At 35.5% G+C, this 18515-nt stretch overlaps 1 protein-coding gene across 1 annotated transcript in view; it reads left to right on the forward strand.

The window, feature by feature from the left end:
* Positions 1-18515, forward strand: part of EYS (eyes shut homolog) — a gene marked incomplete at its 5' end in the record, with an annotated part of 1696555 nt that overhangs the window by 1534020 nt on the left and 144020 nt on the right.

Consider the following 18515-nt stretch of genomic DNA (forward strand, 5'->3'; position numbering starts at 1 on the left):
ACCTGAGGGACAAAATGACTTGTCCAAAGTCACAGAACCAGTAATTTGTCAAGGCATGAGTAGAAATGAGGTCAATCTGCTCCTGATACACAATGTCTTCTACTACCATATATCTTTCTTTTCTGATTAGACATCAGAGTTTATGCTATAAAATGATCCACATTAGATCAATAAAAAAAATTACTTTTAGTTTTATAGAATTACTCTTCCAAAATTATACTAGTTCACATTATTTAACAGATCTTTCCACAATGAACCTAATCAATGACACTTCTTATGAAAGGACAATTAACAATGAGGTATGAGAAGTTACATTTTAATTTTTATTCAAATTCACCAAAACAAAGCTCTTTTTCTTTTTAAACTATGTCCGTTATCTCTGTTCCTAGTCTTGAACAATTTTTTAAAAAGTTGCTAATAGTCTTCAATAATAACAATTAAAGCTAAGTCAAATGTATTAGTCAGTTTGAGTTGCCATAACAAAATATCATAGACTGGTACCTTAAGCAAAGGAAAATTTGTTTTCTCTCAGTTTGGAGACCTGGAAGCCTGAGGTCAGTGTGTCCACAGGTTGGGTTCAGGGAGATTTCTTCCTGGCTTGCAAATGGCCACCTTCTTACGAGGTTCTCACCTAGCCTTTCCTGGTGTTTTGGGTAAGAATCTCTCTCTCTTCTTCTCACAATGGTTTATTACATTAAGTCTCCAGTGTTATGACCACATTTAACTTAATTACCTGCTGATTTTATCTTCAGAAACAGTCACTTTGAAAGGCCTTCACATATGAATTTTGGAGGAGGCACAATCCATTCTGTAGCATCAGTTATTCAATACTTTGAAATGGGTAACTACAGTTCCAAACACTATGTCATACATGATTTTAAGGAGAGAGGTTTACTCAAATTAGATAACTTAGAAATCTTAAGAACTATAAAACACTCACTTAAGAGAAAATGATAATGATAATAATAATAGAAAAGTAATCATCTCTTAAATCTTTGATTCACAGTTTAGTACTATTTTTCAGGTCTTTACCAGATCTACCTAGTCCATGCATTGGCAGTTTTAGACATATGTAAATGATCTATTTCCTTGTCTTTAGTAAAACTCTTTAAAATATGGGACAAATCTTTTTTCATTGGATTTTTAGGTCCTGTATTAATTCTTAGTAACAAAGAATTTTGTACTTTGAGTAGCCCTCTGAACACCATGTGGTTACTTTCTAATATTTCATGTTTTATGGAACAGGAAACTAAAACCCACAGAGGTTCTTAATAATGATATTGTTTCTACTGATTGAAAAAATACTCTCATTTCTTCATATTTCTTCATTATGTCTTACTTTTTCCCTTTGAGGGAGATGCAGTAGATGTTACTATTATGATTTTATTCATGAGGAAACAAAGCCCAGCAGCCATGCAGCTTCCAAGCCCCAAAGTCCCCACAGTCAAGTCTTAAAAACATAAGTAGAAGCATAAACCAATGGAAATTCCCACCACAAAACTCCACTATCAGTGTAATGATATTTAAACTGATGAAAATCTAAACTTCAATTAATGACATCTGGAAACACAAAATTACAAAGAGCCGCTGGTAGAAGGAAGAGAGAAAAGAACAAAGATCAGCAGCCATAGACATATACACGGCATGGCAGGGCTTAGCACTCTATCTTTCCCAGGGGCTTTCACACACAGTGTCTCACGTGCTGCACACAATCACCCAGCCCTCTGCTGTGGGTGAGAAGGCAGCCCAGAGGACAGTGTGAGAGCCTGCCGCAGGCCCCAAGTAAGCTCCAAACACAGCTTCCTTTCACAATGCTCATCACATACAGTCCCGGGGTCTGTCCTAGTGACATGTCAAATCAGAGATTCCTCATGTGTAAAGGCATGACAGATGATGATTGTTTTCAAAAACCTCAGAGAGTTTGTTTTTAGAAAATATCCTTCGTCTCATTTGGGGTCCTCACAGAAAGCCCAATTCAACTCAGATGGTTCAAGAGACATCCATGAATTTGTTTTCAGAGGTGCTAGAATATTAAGCGAACCAAGAAGTGAAACAGAGACACCAGGAGTGGGACCATCAGGAGGCAGAGGCTGTGGCCAGTCTTGGGGCCAAGGGAAAGGAAATAGTATTTGCCTGAGCCAACCAAAAACTGAAACTGGAAGAGACAGGGTCTGACAGAAGCTATCACAGAGTGGGCAGCACCTTCCCGAAACTTCTCCTTCATCCTGCCCTCTAGGCTCTTGCAGCTACCCATAATTAAACCCAATCAGGAGCCACCAGTGGACAATTCCAGGGAAGGAGTAGGCAGAGTCCAGTATCCTCCTGGACAGATAGGCAGAAAAGGAATGGGCCTGGGAAACAGGAAGGGAAAGACAATAAACTGCACATTTCCTATTTTTACCAACTAAAATGCCTATTATGAAAAATCAGATGTTTTGGAATGCTACTAGTCAAAATTTTTGTGATTCTCTATTTGAAAAAACTAGAAATGATTCTATACAGATATACTTTCTTCAAATAATTGATAACAAAGAATAAAACAGGTACAAGCTTACCTAGGATTAGGCAAACAAAAAATAACAGCAAACCGATTTACCCAATTTATATAGTGCCACACAGGCAGATATTGAGAAGCACGTGGATAACTGCACATTTCATAGAAAGGCCATACAGCGTAGTTGTGCTAAAGAGAAATGACACTGTGACTGCAGCACACAGAAAATTATGGGAAACATATTGCTAGATCCAAAAGCTCCTGGGGTAGGTGTAGAGCAAACAGAGTGGATGTGGGCAGCGAGTGGAGGGAAATCTGCAGCCAGCGCCAGCAGTGACTATGGCTTTGCCACATTCATTCCACCAAGAGAAATCATCCCAGGACACAGAGTCCTGAGCAGCCACAATGTGGGTTATCAAGCTGTCCACCTGTTCCCCCAGGAGAGCTAGCCTCAGAGATTAGATTAAGTATATGTCACAGTTTAATAAGATTTTATGCCTACTTTCTAAACCCTCTTGTCTGAATTCGACATCAAGGAAGATAGGAAATAAAATTACAATTTGAATTAGATACAAAGGGGACTAGGAATTATACTTTTGTCCAGTTTGAAGAAGGATGTATGTGAGAGAAAGACAGCGACATGCATGTGCGTGTGTTTGAATAAAATCTGAAAATATTTCAATCCTTTAGATTTGAACTGAAACAATCCCCCAGACAAATAAAAAACAAAAACTCTACTCCCCTCTTCCTTCTTCCCCACCTCTGCCCCTTTCCCCACTTCTCTCCATCACTTCTGTCCCCAGTCCTGTGATCTCCCCATCCAGCCTCTCACCACCATGCCCCAACCTCACTGCCAGTTCCATTAGAGCCACAGTGACTGCCCTGCTCTGCTCTCAGCTGCCCTGATCCTTTCTCTCCCAAATTTACTTTTTTTCCTACCCCTAGCTTTCTTGGATTAGGAAAAATGATCCCAAAGCACAGGGTCAAAAAAAAGTAGCCACCTAAAATCAAATGTGGTTGTTGTCCTGGGTAAGTGATAGCCCTCAACTTAAATGCAAGGCTCAGTGAATTTCTGTAAAATTCCTGCAAAATGAAACCAACTGAAATGGCCACTCCCAAAATCTTCAACAAGATTTGGTAAAGAGAATATGAAATATGCACTTTAATTCTTTTGTCCAAGTCTTTCTTCACCAACCATCCCTTATCTGAATATTTGTACATTAAAGAGGCAGAGAAATGCAAAATTGTTGAAATAAAAATGATATACAGCATAATAATGCTAATAATGACAGTAAGACAGTAATAATAAATGAGTTCTCCTGGTCTTCAAGGCTCTTGCTGCCACCTGACCTGGGGTGAGTGTTCCCCCAGGAGAGCTTTTGCTGATGTTTCATGCTCTCCTCTCAGAGCTCCCAGGAAGATCTGCAAATGAACCTAATAGTTGCCAGCTCACTCACAGTCACTAAAATATCTCCAAAATATTGTTCATTTTGTATCTTTGCAAGTAACACAGTGTGTGTATTACATAGTAGACACGTAATTTTCATCTATTGAATTAATGGTCATAGAAGCAAGAAGAATAACTATTAAATAGACATGCCACACAATATCCAAAATTACAATCAGTACATACATGTTAATGAACCACCTTAAATTTTAAGCTACCATTTTCTTTTTATATAGGAACCAACTATAAAATATTTCAATTAGTCTATTTATTCAAATAAATCACAAAATTTCAAGGTATTATATAGCACCAGATTGCAAAGGATTGTATAATGTCCACTATAAATGTCATCTGGTAATTCTCATCATCAGTGTTATACAACAATATTTTATCTGCATTTGCACTTAGTGGCCAATATCATCTGCATTGCAGATTGTCTTGAGGAAATTCTTCAACCTGTGCAGGCTGGGATAAAGGCACTCTAGCACAGAAAATAACTGTTTATGTACTAACTGGATCTCCTGAACAATATGCACAAAGAAACCTGTGCAGAATTTTGAATACTTTCTTCATTGACTGTCTCTTATCTGAATAGTACCCCAAACTAATGTGTGGTGTGTGCTTTGTTAAGAGCTTTAGTGCTGGCAATAGGAAAGAAGAGCTGGAGAATCTATTTTCCCTTGTTTCCCACTGATAAGGCTCATTAAAGTAAATAGGAGTGAGGCGTGCACACCAATGGGAGACTACATCCCTGGGGTTTGTCCACACTCAAAATTGGACTTGTCGTAAAGGCTGTATAACTCAGCCTTTGTGAAATCAGCTTCATTGATTTTACCTTTATTGCCTCTTTCATGTCTATTTTAATTTCAGTTTCAATTCCTACCAGTTGACATTTGGCACAAAAGATAACTTTAAGAACATTTTACCTACATTTTTTTTCACAGTGTTCATGATAAGTCATGCATTTACCTAAATAGGTTTTAAAATACAAAAGGGAAAGTAAGCTTGGTCAAGTGCAAAAGCTGAAGTTGAGATTGTTGTTCCTTATCCTGTTGCTATTTTTCGTGGCACAGACAGGAGAAAACAGCAAAGACTTCAAAAGACTCTTGAAAAAAAGACTCTTGAACACAGTGTAATTTTCTGAATATAGAGAGGTGGTTTGTAGTTGACTGTGGTCTAATTATTAAAGACTTAACCACAGTGAAAGCTGATTATGTGACTGTGCCTTTTATGACTTTATCTACCATTCTACCAACCAGCAACCTCTGTTAACTAGTTTGTCTATACTCACTCAGACCAATAACTGATCTTCAGAAAGTAACCCTGAGATGGGCTGCAAAGTCCTAAGTATATTCTCTCAACACACACACACACACACACACACACACACACACACACACACACACTCACACTACATGAGACTGTATTGTAGGAATTTCATCTCATTTATTATATTTTTTAAATTGCATTCAATACTGATAAATAACACTTCCTAACCTCCCAGTATCAAAATTGCCCCTTCTGAAACCTCTGTCTTCTCACCTCCCTGAACCAAGATTAATTGTTCCTGAAGGTGAATATACAGTGTCTTAAACTCTGACTTCCTAGCTTTACTTTTACTGCTTGTTTATTTGCTTCTCTTCTCTGTCAACTCCCAGAAGCAAAGGTGATACCTGTTTTCTTTCATGCACAAAGGTGTTGAAAATACAATGCAGGGTGCAAAATCAAAAGGAGACATAACAAGAAGAAAAACCAAAATTTGCATTTCACCAAAATTTTAAAATTTCTTGCCTCAAAAAACACCAACAAGAAGTAAGAGAACAATCCAGAGAATGGAAGAATGGGAGTATATATGTTCAAATCACATGTCTGATAAGGGATTTGTATTCAGAATATACACATTTTAAAAACTCTTAGAACTCAACAAGAAGATAACCAGATTTAAAAAATAATCTGAATAGACATTTCTCCACAGAAGATACACATGAGACAAAAATGTTCAATATCATTGGTATTAGGAAAACACAAAAAAAAACCCATAATGAGATACCACTTCAAACCCACAAGCATGGCAATGACCAAAATGACAGACAATGATGGGTGATGGCAAAGATGTAGAGAAAGTAGAATCCTCATACACTGCTTGTGGGAATGAAACAACACAGCCACTTCAGGGAACAATTCCCACTTCTAGGTTTATATCCAAGAAAAATGAAGACATATGTTCAAACCAAAACATTTATATAAGTATTGCTACCAGCATTATTCATAATAGTCAAAAAGTGAAAACAACTCAAAGGTTCATCATCGGATGAATGGATAAACAAAATGTAGTGTATTGAGTTAATGAGAAACTATTCAATCATAAAAAGAAGCCAACAAGGGATATATATGCTGCAACAGGGATGAGCCTTAAAAACCCACTACTAAGTGAAAGATGCCAGTTTCACCTGGTCACATTGTGTGATTCCATTTATATGAAATGTCCTGATCAGGCAAATCTATAAGGGAAAAAGAGGTTTCATGAGACTGGGGAAGAGCAAAAGAATGGGTAGTGAAAGTTAAAGGTCATGGAGCTTCTATTTCGAATGATTGAAATATCCTAAAATTAGATTGTGGTGATATTTGCACAACTTTATGAATACACTAAAAATAATGGAAATCTACACCTCCAATGAGTATTTTATTGTATATAAATATCTCCGTAAAGATGTGTGTGTGTGTGTGTGTGTGTGTGTGTGTGTGTGTGTGTGTGTTTGTGTATGATGGTTCACATGTCAGTTTTCTTCCTTTCCTTACAGTTCAATCCCTCGAGCAATCTCATATATCGGGGAAGAAAATATGAAAACTCCCCAGTGTTTGCAAGAATTTAAAGTTGAAACACTGAGCCATCTACAACTCCCAGAGAGGTGCTTTGGTTCCCTTTAGAGGGTATGAAAAAAAATGACTTTTCCTAGTTCAACCTGAGAAAATTCTGTCTGACAAGTTCTCAAAATTCTTCTACACACATAGGAATAAGTAGATAAAAAGGTGCTCTAAAAAGCTAAAAGTCTAGAGCTGGGCTCTCCTGCACAATAGCTACCAGACTCACACCTCTGTTGAGCATTTGAAATGTGACTACTTGGAATTGAGCTCTGCTATAAGTTTAAAATATACACTGGAGTTTTTAAAAAGACAAAAAGTCTTATTAACAAGTTGAGATATTGATTATATGTTGAAATGATAATGTAGAATAAATAGAACATATTATTAAAATTTATTTAACCATTTTTATAAAATGGTTTCTAGAATATCTAAAATTTCATATATGGCTCACATTGCCTTTATATTGGGTAGCTGTGGTTTAGAAACCTGAGCACTAAATAAAACCATCAAACTAGCCAGTGAAAACACTGGAACTATGGAGAGACATTGGATAAAAAGAATGTTTTCCTGTAAAGGTGCTGAACTACAGATATAAAATGGTAGGAAATAGGAAGCATGAGGTTGTTGCTCTTCTCTCCCCCCTTTCTCTCTCTCCCTTCCTCTCAACAACTTTGCAAATCCTTAAACAAACTCAAATCTAGTAGTAGTACTAGCAATAATAAATTTTAAAAAATACATATCTTGGACTTTCTAAATATCTTGTGATTGCACTTATAATTATTAGTTCACGTCTATCTTCTCCATTAAATTTTTAGCTCTTTAAAGATGGTGTGTATATTGTATGCATTTTTGCACACACCCACTACATAGTAGATATTCAATAGATATTTGTTAAACTTGAAACACATGGGAAAGAATATAGTTGGTCAAACACTCATTATTGTTTAATGATCTCTTCAGATTTCCATATCTGGAGTTGCAAAATCCCAAGGTATTTCCACTTAGTAAAATTATTAGTGGAAAATGTCAAAAGAAAATATTATTCATATTTAATCTGAAAACATTTGAATCTATGCTAGACTGTATCTTTAGACAAAGAAATTTAAAAGTAATCACAATATCTAGCAAGGAATAACCCAGGGTTATACTGTCCAAAGTTTTGATAAGTTTTAGTCTAATTGCTCAAGAGTTATAGATTATGATATAAAATACTAAGTAAACAAATGAATGAATGGAATATAATATAAATAAAACCTAAACCGAGTCTGATGTCGGTGGCAGTTCTGAACACAGAGTCTATTCTTGGAGGTAGTCTGTGTCAAGCTTTTCACTTATTAGTTTGCTTTTACTCAATTTCCTATTTTTAAAAGCAAGTTTAATGAGCATAAGGGCAGATGTTTATCCTGGAGAACAAGCTATAGCAATGCTGGAAGCTGCTGACATGCATCCCTCCAGGACATTTGTAACACAGAATATATTATTTCTGACACTTAAGAAACTAAGCAGCAGGAAACTCTGCCTCAGATTTTTAGTGGCGTCAACTGCTAATGGAGCTGATAAAGCTGATTTGTGAGAAAAGTGACTGCAATTGAAATGTGTGCAGATGCATTTACATTAGGGCTTTTTTAAAAACCAATGACTTCAACCTAGATTTCAGAATTTTTTGCTTTGCTAAGCAATATCATAATCTGTGAACAGTTGCGTTCAAACCAAATGTATTTGCATTACTCTCTCACTGTCATTGCATATTATTTTGGGAAACCAGATTCAAATAACTTGCTATGAATAGAAGTCATACTGAGAGATATCTTTTCTTTCTTTCTTCACTGCTATGAATTAATGCAGAGTAACTAATAACTGTAATCTGAAATAATTTCCTGTAACTTCAAACAAGCAAATGTGGTATATAGTAGCAGAAAAAATCTTTTAAAAGTCTAAACTTGAAAACATTTTATCTCATTTTCTTGTTTTAGGAAAAAGACATACTTGAAATAGTCTTATCCTTCCTGACCAAATTTTGAAATAATTAATCACTATTTGAAACCATCTAAAACATCAACATGCTTTTAGAGTTTATTCCCTGATATTAATGTAAAGTTTCTTCTGATAAGTACAGTTAAAAACATAATAACAATGGCAATAAAACAAATCATAAGACACAGAAACTTTAGAAACTAGTGTTAACTATACTGACAAAGAAAAATACTCAACTAGTGGCTATTTAGGCAGAAGTCTTTATCTACACAGAGTTAGTATATACAATTCTTAAGAATTGTGAACAATTAATTATTCTTTTCCAATTATTTTCTCCAAGACCATTTTAAAGGTACATAGAATTTTATCATAAATTATACCAGAATCTCCTATCTGATTGGATAGTCTCTAAATCCTTCAGTCAGAAGACTGACACTAGTCCCAGATTCCCCTTCAGAGAGGAATGCTTTCAACATTACTGACAGATGGTCAACCAGCTTCCATATATCCCTTAAAGTACCTGGTTTATTTGAGAAAGTCCCAAAAGAAAATTTGTATGGGGAGCAATATTCCTGCCATCATACAATTTCATCTTATGAAACTAGAAACTTTAATTCTCTCATTTCTGTAATAATCTTTTCTCTTGTTTCTCTCATTTCTCAGCTTCCTTTTGAGGTCCTCCTTCACCTCTATACCCGTGAAGCACTATTCCCCAGGGTTCCCTCTTTGGCTCACCATTCCTCTTTCTGACATGTTCTCTTTGTGAGGGGTCATTCACTTTCACTTTACAAAATATCATATTCACTCTATGACCCTTACTTCCAAATCAATATACAACATTGACATCTGACCTGTACCACAGGTAGTGTGGAGGTTCTCAGACTGTGCTTATTAGAATTACCTAGAGAAATCTTATTCCCAGAGGACATCACCCTCACAGAGTTTAATAGGAATTTCTGAGGTTGGCACTAGAATATTTTACATCCCCCTAATTAATTCCAGTATTAACCAAAGTCTGAGAATGGCAGTGGCATATTAGTAAAGTTTTAACAATCAGTTCTCTGTATGGAGAAGAAGGGAGAGGCAGTGCCTGATTTTTAACATTTGCTGTTTTCATTGGTTTAATACCCCAACCATGACCAATTTCAAACTACCAACTTATTGTCAACCAGCTCTCAAAATTCCTAAAATTTAACAGTCGATTTTACAAACCAACTCCAGTACACCACTGGATCTGAAGTACTAGTATATTCAGTTTCTGGTGAATTTATTAGCCAGATGGTCCATCAGAATAGATATTCAGTAGATTTTCTTTCCAAAGATATTCTTATTTAGAAGCTCAGTAAATTAAAAAGAAAAGGAGAGAGAGGGAGCACAGGATAGAGGACAGATAGACAAATAGCCAGAAAAAGAAGTCCTCTGATAAAATGAACCGAGGAATGAAGAATCTTGCCCACTTTGTTACTCCGTCCCCTACCCCACTGGTGATACATAAAAGACTTTTAAGGAAATGAGAAGGCCATGTTGAAGGAATTTTCAGAACCATTGACCTACAGAATAAAACCACACTTCTTATTTTCACGTAGGCACCCCCTTCATGATCTGGCACTTGCAAACTTTTCAGCCTGGTCTCCTCCATATTACCTCATACTTCCCATGGTAAGTGCACCACAAATCAACTGTACTCATCTGATATTCTTCTTCTTCCAACAAAAAATAACTTTCATTGATTCCATGGAATCCTATAAAAGTCTCATGCTTAATACCAAATTATGTAAAATAGAAATTTCCTTGACTCCAGAGAATTCTTCTCTTGATGTCTTTTTCTGCATTTAGTTGAAGAGTGAGGTCAGCCATGATACCACAGTCATTTACACTGAAGATACATTTTTCAGTGAACTTACCTAGGTTACTTTAGGGGGAGATACTTTAAATACTTGGAGCACTGTAAGGGGAAACAGAGAAATATCAGTATCCATGGGTTCTCAGAGCCAATATTATCAAAATTAGACATTGCTTAGTGGAGTTTGAGGTGAGAAAGTGGAAAAGGAAACAGAAGTTGAGTTCTCAAAGCTTCAGGAATCTTTTTACTCCTGAAATCCAAAGTGGTTTGCATCCTGAGGATTAGAAGCAACACCCCCACCCCTGCAGCCCTGTGTCTACATCTGTCTGCACTTGTCTTATATATGGCCTTTGTAAAAGGATATGTGCTCCTTATAGGCCAAGGAAGAGGTACAGAATTTACACAGACTATGCAGAAAGGGGAAACTGAAGAAACTCTGAAAGGTACTAAGCTTGAGGACCAAATATCCAGCAAGAAAGGTAACAAGGAAGATATTTCCTCTGTGCAAAAGCCCACTAAGCCTTGTTCCAATGGAGTTTGCCACAGGAGGAGGAGCCACAGATATGGAAATAAAAATCAGGGTCTAGGGATGGATGTGCCAACTACAAGCTGCTTGATCTTTGGCTTTCCTGTCAAATGAATATAAAGCTGTTACACTTTAAGGAGCTAGATCAATATTTGTCAGTCTATTGTTTTCATTATTACCCCATTTCAGGTAACTGTAATTGCCCCATCCATAAAATTTCAATACTGACATCATTACCCTATGCACATGCATGATTACCCGACTGGTATGAATCTACATCATGTACCACCATAGAAGCGAAATGATGTACCCCATTTGTGTACAATGAATCAAAATGCAATCTGTAAAAAAATTTAAAAAATTTTTAAATTAAAAATTTTAATACTGTACATATACTGAATATCTGTTTATGTATAGTATGCATATCTATGAAATATACAAATGCAAGTTAGTTTTTTTTCCACCCTGAAGAAATTATTTTCACCCTTTGGAAGTAACATCACCCTTACTAAGAATATATAAGCTAGAGAAATGAAGGCTGATTTTGTTGCCATACCTCTGCTACCCAAGCAAGACAGGAGATTTTCAAATCTATGTAAATGAAAAGTTACGTGTAAGTAAAAAGCTATGAAATTTTAAATAATGTTACAGTATAACATTAGGAAAAAGTTTTTCAAGAGTATTCAGTCAGGTTCAACTTCAGAAGACTAAAGTTGCACATAGAAGAATGAGTTAGGACACCATTTATATACAAAGTGTAAAGGGTATGTATTCAGAGGCTTTGGTTTGAATGAACATAAAGATTATACTAACCTCTCACTGAGAATGGACATAGCTGTGGGAAAGATAAGAAGCAAAATGGGAAGAAAAGCCCATACTAATAGGCAGTCCTATTATAAATGCAGCAGATTTCTTTTGCAACAATTATTTGCATAGTAGGCACAGTAATTTGTGTATGGCACCTCAGATAAAGCATGAAAGGTCTTTCAACCTTTGCAGTGCAATAGACTAAAAATATTGAAAAAATACTAAATAAATTACTGAACCTCTGGCATTTTATAACTTTGTAAAGTAATTGTGCTTCCTAACATGAAAAATTAGATATAATGTTGTTTTTATAGAATCTTTCTTACTCAGACTGTTCCCAACTTTATAACAAATTAGAGATTGGCAACTCACTGATAACATTAGTGAACTTGATATTCTTTTTTGGAGGTAGTATGTATAACATTTTAAATATGAAAGTAGTCAAATGAAGTTCAGCGGTTCGGCAAAGCTCAGATTATTTTTGAATGTCCCCACTAAAATCAGGAGAAATAGAGTTATTTCTTTGAACATCAATGGTCAATCTGGATGCAGGCACAGATGAAAAAGGCAGTAATAAGTGTCAGGGGAAAGGGGAAAGAGTAGAACAGAATACTGGCACAAGAATTATTTCTGAGCAGAACGGATGAGTCCAGGTTTAGAATTTAGTCAAGATTACTTGATTAGAATCTGTGTAGACCAGAGAAGATGGGCAAGATAATGAAGGTAGATGAATTGTTGGTTAAGTTTGAATAAGAATCAATTATGATGAACATGAGAAAGAAATTATCAATTGGGTAATTGGAAAAAATTCCAGTCAAGGAGCCATTTGGAGAAAACAAATAAGGTAGAAAGAAGCTTGCAATGTTTCCATTCCAAGGCAACGAAGTAAGGAAAACTGAGACACAGAGCCCAGCCAGGCAGAGTGAAGAGTTGAACTCTGCAGACCCATTTCTGGCCATGACAATCACAAGTAAGACTCTTCATATTTTAAAGACACTGAATGAGAAAAGTCGCAGTGGGAGGAAAAATAGCTAATCAGAATGAAGCAGTATTAGTCTAGTTATCTTCACCTTAAAGAAAGCTTTTGACAGAGGGAAGCTATATGTTAAAGATAAATTTGGGGTTATAAATACAAGTATTTATAATTTCATCTTTCTATAACATCTTAAGTTCTACTACAGTCTTTTATATCTCCTTTTAACATAGCCAGTGAGCGAGACTAAATTAGAGGCATTGCCCATGTACATTGCCCAACTTGTCCCATCTGGTGGCCATTGCTGCACCAGAGGACACCTCATGCCTCCATCTGTCGATATCTATTGAGGATGAGTAGGTCCAGGGTACATCTATGTGCTATGAAAAAAAGCAAAACATCCCTCCCTTCACAGAGGGTACAGTCTAGTGATAGGAAAGAATACTAAATCAGTGAATTATGAGAATGCTAGAAGGCCATAGTGTAAGAAGGAACAAAGGAAGCAGGTAAAAGTGGGGAGGAATGCCTTCAAGGGCAGAGTGGTAAGGTGAGAGTTCAGGTTTATGTAGGGTCAGGCTAGATTTCACTGAGGAGATGGCTCATGTACAAAGACTTAAAGGACCTGGGCAAGGAACCATAAATATATCAGGAGGCATCAGTCTTCCTGGCATATGTGAGGAACGTTGAGGAGACCAGCTGGTTGGAACTGAGAGAGCATGAAGGAGAGAGGTAGAAAATGATGTAAGTGCCCCGGATGATGCAGGGCCTTTGGATGGTGGTAAGATCTCTAGCTTACAGATACCTTGGGAAAAGGTAGTGCTCACTCTCTCACCACAGTGGCTTCCATAATTGAGCTTGAGTTCTGATAATTATAACATACTGTTACTTTGTCTGCTCTCCCAAATTTACTACCACCAAAAGTCAGAGAATCAACAAAGATAGCATCTAAGTGTCATTTGAGTCTATATTCCCGAATGAATTTTATTCTCACAAATTTCCTGTTAAATGCCTATAACATCAGATAGATTTAACTTCTTACTTTTTTTTATATGTTCTGTGTTTATTCCTACTTCATGGTCTGTCATGTTTCCCAATTCCCTGAACGTCCAATCCACTTACCCTACTGTTCCTCACATGTAATTAGGTAGGAATTATTCTGTTCTTTCCCAGCCAACTTAGGTTCCATTCTTGATCTATACACTTACTCCCCTCATATAACCTTAAATCCCTGTATCTTCCGCCTCTCTACTGCACCCAAAGCTGTGCAGCTGAACTTGGCTGGAGAAAACATGACCATGATAACAGATTGTACATTAAATTCATGATCATTAACACCAATGGACGCTTAGAGTGCCTCCAACTTCTTATCCCACTTCCCAAGTCTGTTCACTCTTCTCCCATACTTCATGCCTAGTCAATTACCCTCACACACACACACTCCAAAGAGAATTCCCACAGAGTTCTACCTGCCAGGAAACGTGCATCTCTACCCACAGACTTTCACCACTCCCCTCTCTTTCAGCATATAAATTATTGCTCTATTTCTCCCTTTTTGCCTTCTTTTATGGTGACTGAATATTTCTTAAAATATCATTTAAATTCCTTTGTTGATATTTTAACTATATTATTTTGTTTTATTGTCTTAGTGGTTTCTCTAGGAATTACAATATACATCTTATCACAGTTTCAGAAAAATACTAACATCATTTCAATAAATTATATAAACTTTTGTGTTGAATATTTTTTCTCCTTCCCTATTCTTTTGCAAGTATTGTTATACACAATGTGTCTTTATATGTTGACTCTATAAAATATACAATTTTATAATTACTACTTTATACAATTATATAGTCTCTCAAAGTAGTTAAAATAAGAAATGAGAAAAATACAGATCATTTCATGTTTGCCCACACATTTATTATTTGCAGTATTTTTTAAAATTTTCCTGTGGAATTTAAATTGCTGTCTAATATATTTCACTTTGAAAAATAACTCCTTTAATATTTCTACCTCTAAGTTCTCTCAGTCTTTATTTATCTATAATATCTGTATTTTACTGTCATTTGTTTTTATTTTATTTTATCTTATTTAATAGTTTGTTAGTTGTTTGATGCTGGGAATAAAACACAAAGTTTCACAAGTGCTCAGCACATGCTCTACTACCGAGTTACATCCCCAACTCCTCACTTTAATTTTGAATATAGCATTGCTATGTGTAGAATTTAGGGTTGACAGGTTTTCTTCTTCAGCAATGGAGATATCTTACTCTCCTACTTACTAGCTTCTATTGTCTATAATGAGAAATCCATTGTCAATCATATTGTTTGTCCCCTGTCCTTGATGAGCAGTTTTCTATTACTGCTTTCCAGGTGTTCTCTCTGACTTCAGCATTCAACTATTCAACTATTATATGTGTAGATGTGGCTACTTTGGGGTTTATTCTACCTTGTGTTCATTGAACTTTCTTGGAGTTGTAAATTAATATTTTTGATAAAATTGAGAAAGATTTTAGTCATTTTTCCTTCAAAACTTTTTATTCCATTTTCTTTATTTTCTCTCCATAACTCATTACAAATTTGTCTGTATGATTTACATTACCCCACAAATCTCTGAAACCCACCTTAATCTTTTTTTCATCCCATTCTTCAGTTTGGATAATTTCCATTTATCTGTGTTCAACTTCATTGATTCTTGTGGTATCTCATATTTTTGTCCCTCTAATATTATCTGTCATTTCAGTTTTTGTACTTTTCTACTAGAGTTGTATTTGATTTTGTTTTTAAAAAAATTAATTTCCACCTCTTTATTGAGACTTGCAATTCACTGAATGATTGTCACCATACTTTCCTTTAATTCTTTAAGAATACTTTTCTTAAATTATCTGAATGTATTCATTGTAGCTTCTTTTAACTCTTTGTATGCTAAATCTGACATCTGAGTACAGAAATAATTTATATAACCTAAATATATTCACAGTTTCTTGTTTCTTTGAACACCTCTTACATTCTTTGTTGCATACTGACCTTTTTAGATAACATATGTAGCAACACTGGACTGAGTGTTTTTCCATCTGAAGATAAACTTGTTTTGTTTTGTCTTGTAAACTTTCTAAATTATATTTATGAAATCTATCTCTGTTCAATTGTTATTTTCCTTGTTTTTATTTTTAAATCTACTTTCCTAGAGGTCATCTGTGTTTGCATGGTGTATCACTCAGCAAAAGATTGCAAAGAGGTTGTTCTTCAATAACTCAATTTCTGCTACTGAATTCGTGCATAAATATGGGGCACATTAAAGTTTTACATAATTTTCTTAGACTTCTGTTATCAGTCTTCCACCAGGTTCTCTCACATCTCCTATGTAGCGGTGTGCACGTTCTGTCAGCTAGGGATAAGTTTATGACTTGGGAACTGTTTGGTCTCTGCTGTACATGTGCATGACCTCACCTCCTGAGATCTGCTTGGGATCTGAATATGTGGGAAAACTGTGTGCTCTATGGGAAATGGAATTTTCATGTTTACTAAGAAAGGAAATTAAGTATAACTTTATTTCCCCATATTCCCTCCCATTGCACTTATTTTCTGGTAGATAATAAGGCTTATTACAAATAAAGGGCATTTCACAGCAGTACACTGCCAAAAAATGTATAATTTTAATATACCAAACATGTACATCTACTAATGCATTTGTTATTACATTTTTATTGTCATTCTGTGCTGAGGGAAAATAAATAAATAAATAACCCCTGCAGGCTGTTCAATGTCATTAAAAACATTATTTTTTTAATAGCCAAACTAGGCAAAAGTAGCAGGTTAAAAAAAAATTTTAAACAAGTTTTACTTCACAGGAAAGTGCAAAGCAACCTATATAGCTATATCTGATATTTTCTCATTATTGCACTAAGGAAAAAGAAAGACCAATATCAACTGACAAAAAAGTAAACAAGTAGATGATCTCTCAGAGAAGTGACAGTATTATAAATTTAGGCTTCAGCATCATTCCCAAGGATTTTGCCTCATTAGAAACCCTTACTGGATCCTGGAAAAGAGAGTGATATTTAGGGCCTTACCCCTACCCTGTGTTGTGGGGATCCACTTGTGTATGACTTCACAAGTCAACACACATTATGAAGATACTAGCCACTGACTTTGCTGATTCTTGGAAAACAGGGTAAGAGAAATACTTTAGCAGGCAGTATAAATCTGAGAGGGCCTTTAAATTATCTTCCTGTTTAGAGGTTAAAGGTGCTTGTTTGAAATTTAATTATCAATTAATCATTCCAGAATTGTCTACTCTCTCAGAATCAGTGTCAGTCAATAAATGTAATAATCTGCACTTTCTTATTTTCTCAATTTAACTATTTTCAGGTTAACCTTTAGGTAGGTCACAACTCCTTTTACTTGACATTTATTAACCTTTTATAAAGTAATTGTTAGTAGGAATATGGAGCAGCATGGTAGTGATTCCATGTTTATTCATTTCATTTGAACAAAAATTGCTCTTATTCTTCAGAACCCTGCATCAAAAATGCATCACTTCTTAATTTCATTAAACACTTTGATTATGAGAAAAATAAATCATCAATATATAGTTATATATTATCAGTATATCAATATATAGTAATTGTAATTGACATAGTTATATCAATATATAATTAAAATGGCATTCATTTAATCATATTTTTCTCTGAGATTTAGCACTTAAAAAGACAATGATGTCTTTTCACATTAACTTGATTCATTATTCAAGTGATTTGAGACCATCTAAAATGAAATAATTATATTAGTAATCTTTCCTTGATACAAGTTATGTATGATACAAACATCTACATTAATTCATTATTGATTCATACTGTTAAAATAACCTATCGAAAATGTAGTGAAAGTCACATCTTTAAAAGATTTTTATCACACCTGTAATCCCAGCAACTAAAGGGTGTGTGACAGGATGATCACAAGCTCCAGGTTAACCTTGGCAAGTTTGAGGCCAGCCTAGGCAACTGAGCAAGACTCTGTCTCAAAATAAAAAATAAAAATGACTGAGATGCAATTCAGTGTAAAGCACCACTGGGTTCAATCCTTAGTACCACAATAAATAAATAAAATTAATATTATCTCTGATTTAAAAATTAAAAAGCAATATTCAAATCACTTTCTAAATAACTACTGTGATTTACTTAGAGGAACTCTAAACATTTGTACAGAAACCGTTATCAGGAATAAGGCGTTGAACCTAAAATGACAACATGGCTATAAAATGATGTAGTTACCTTTCAATTCCATTGCAAAAGTCTCTAAAATTCAAGGCTCTCCTTCATGGTACCACTGTCACTATCACAGTCCAGACTCTTAATAGGTTCCATGAGCAACACATTTTTTACTGCCTCTGCTTCCAGTCTCTGCATCTACCTCAAAACACAGGTGATGCTGTCACTTCCCTGGTTTTACCACCTCTGCTGGTTCTTTACTTGTCACAGGGAAACATGAAACTACTTAGGCACCTTCTTTTCACCAAGGCCAACCTATCACATAGACAGGGGCAAGGCCAGAATCCTCTTTGTCTTTTTATCTGCACCACATGACCCAG

This window comes from Sciurus vulgaris (genome assembly GCF_902686455.1).
Source record: "Sciurus vulgaris genome assembly, chromosome: 7".
In the NCBI taxonomy this organism is placed as follows: domain Eukaryota; kingdom Metazoa; phylum Chordata; class Mammalia; order Rodentia; family Sciuridae; genus Sciurus; species Sciurus vulgaris.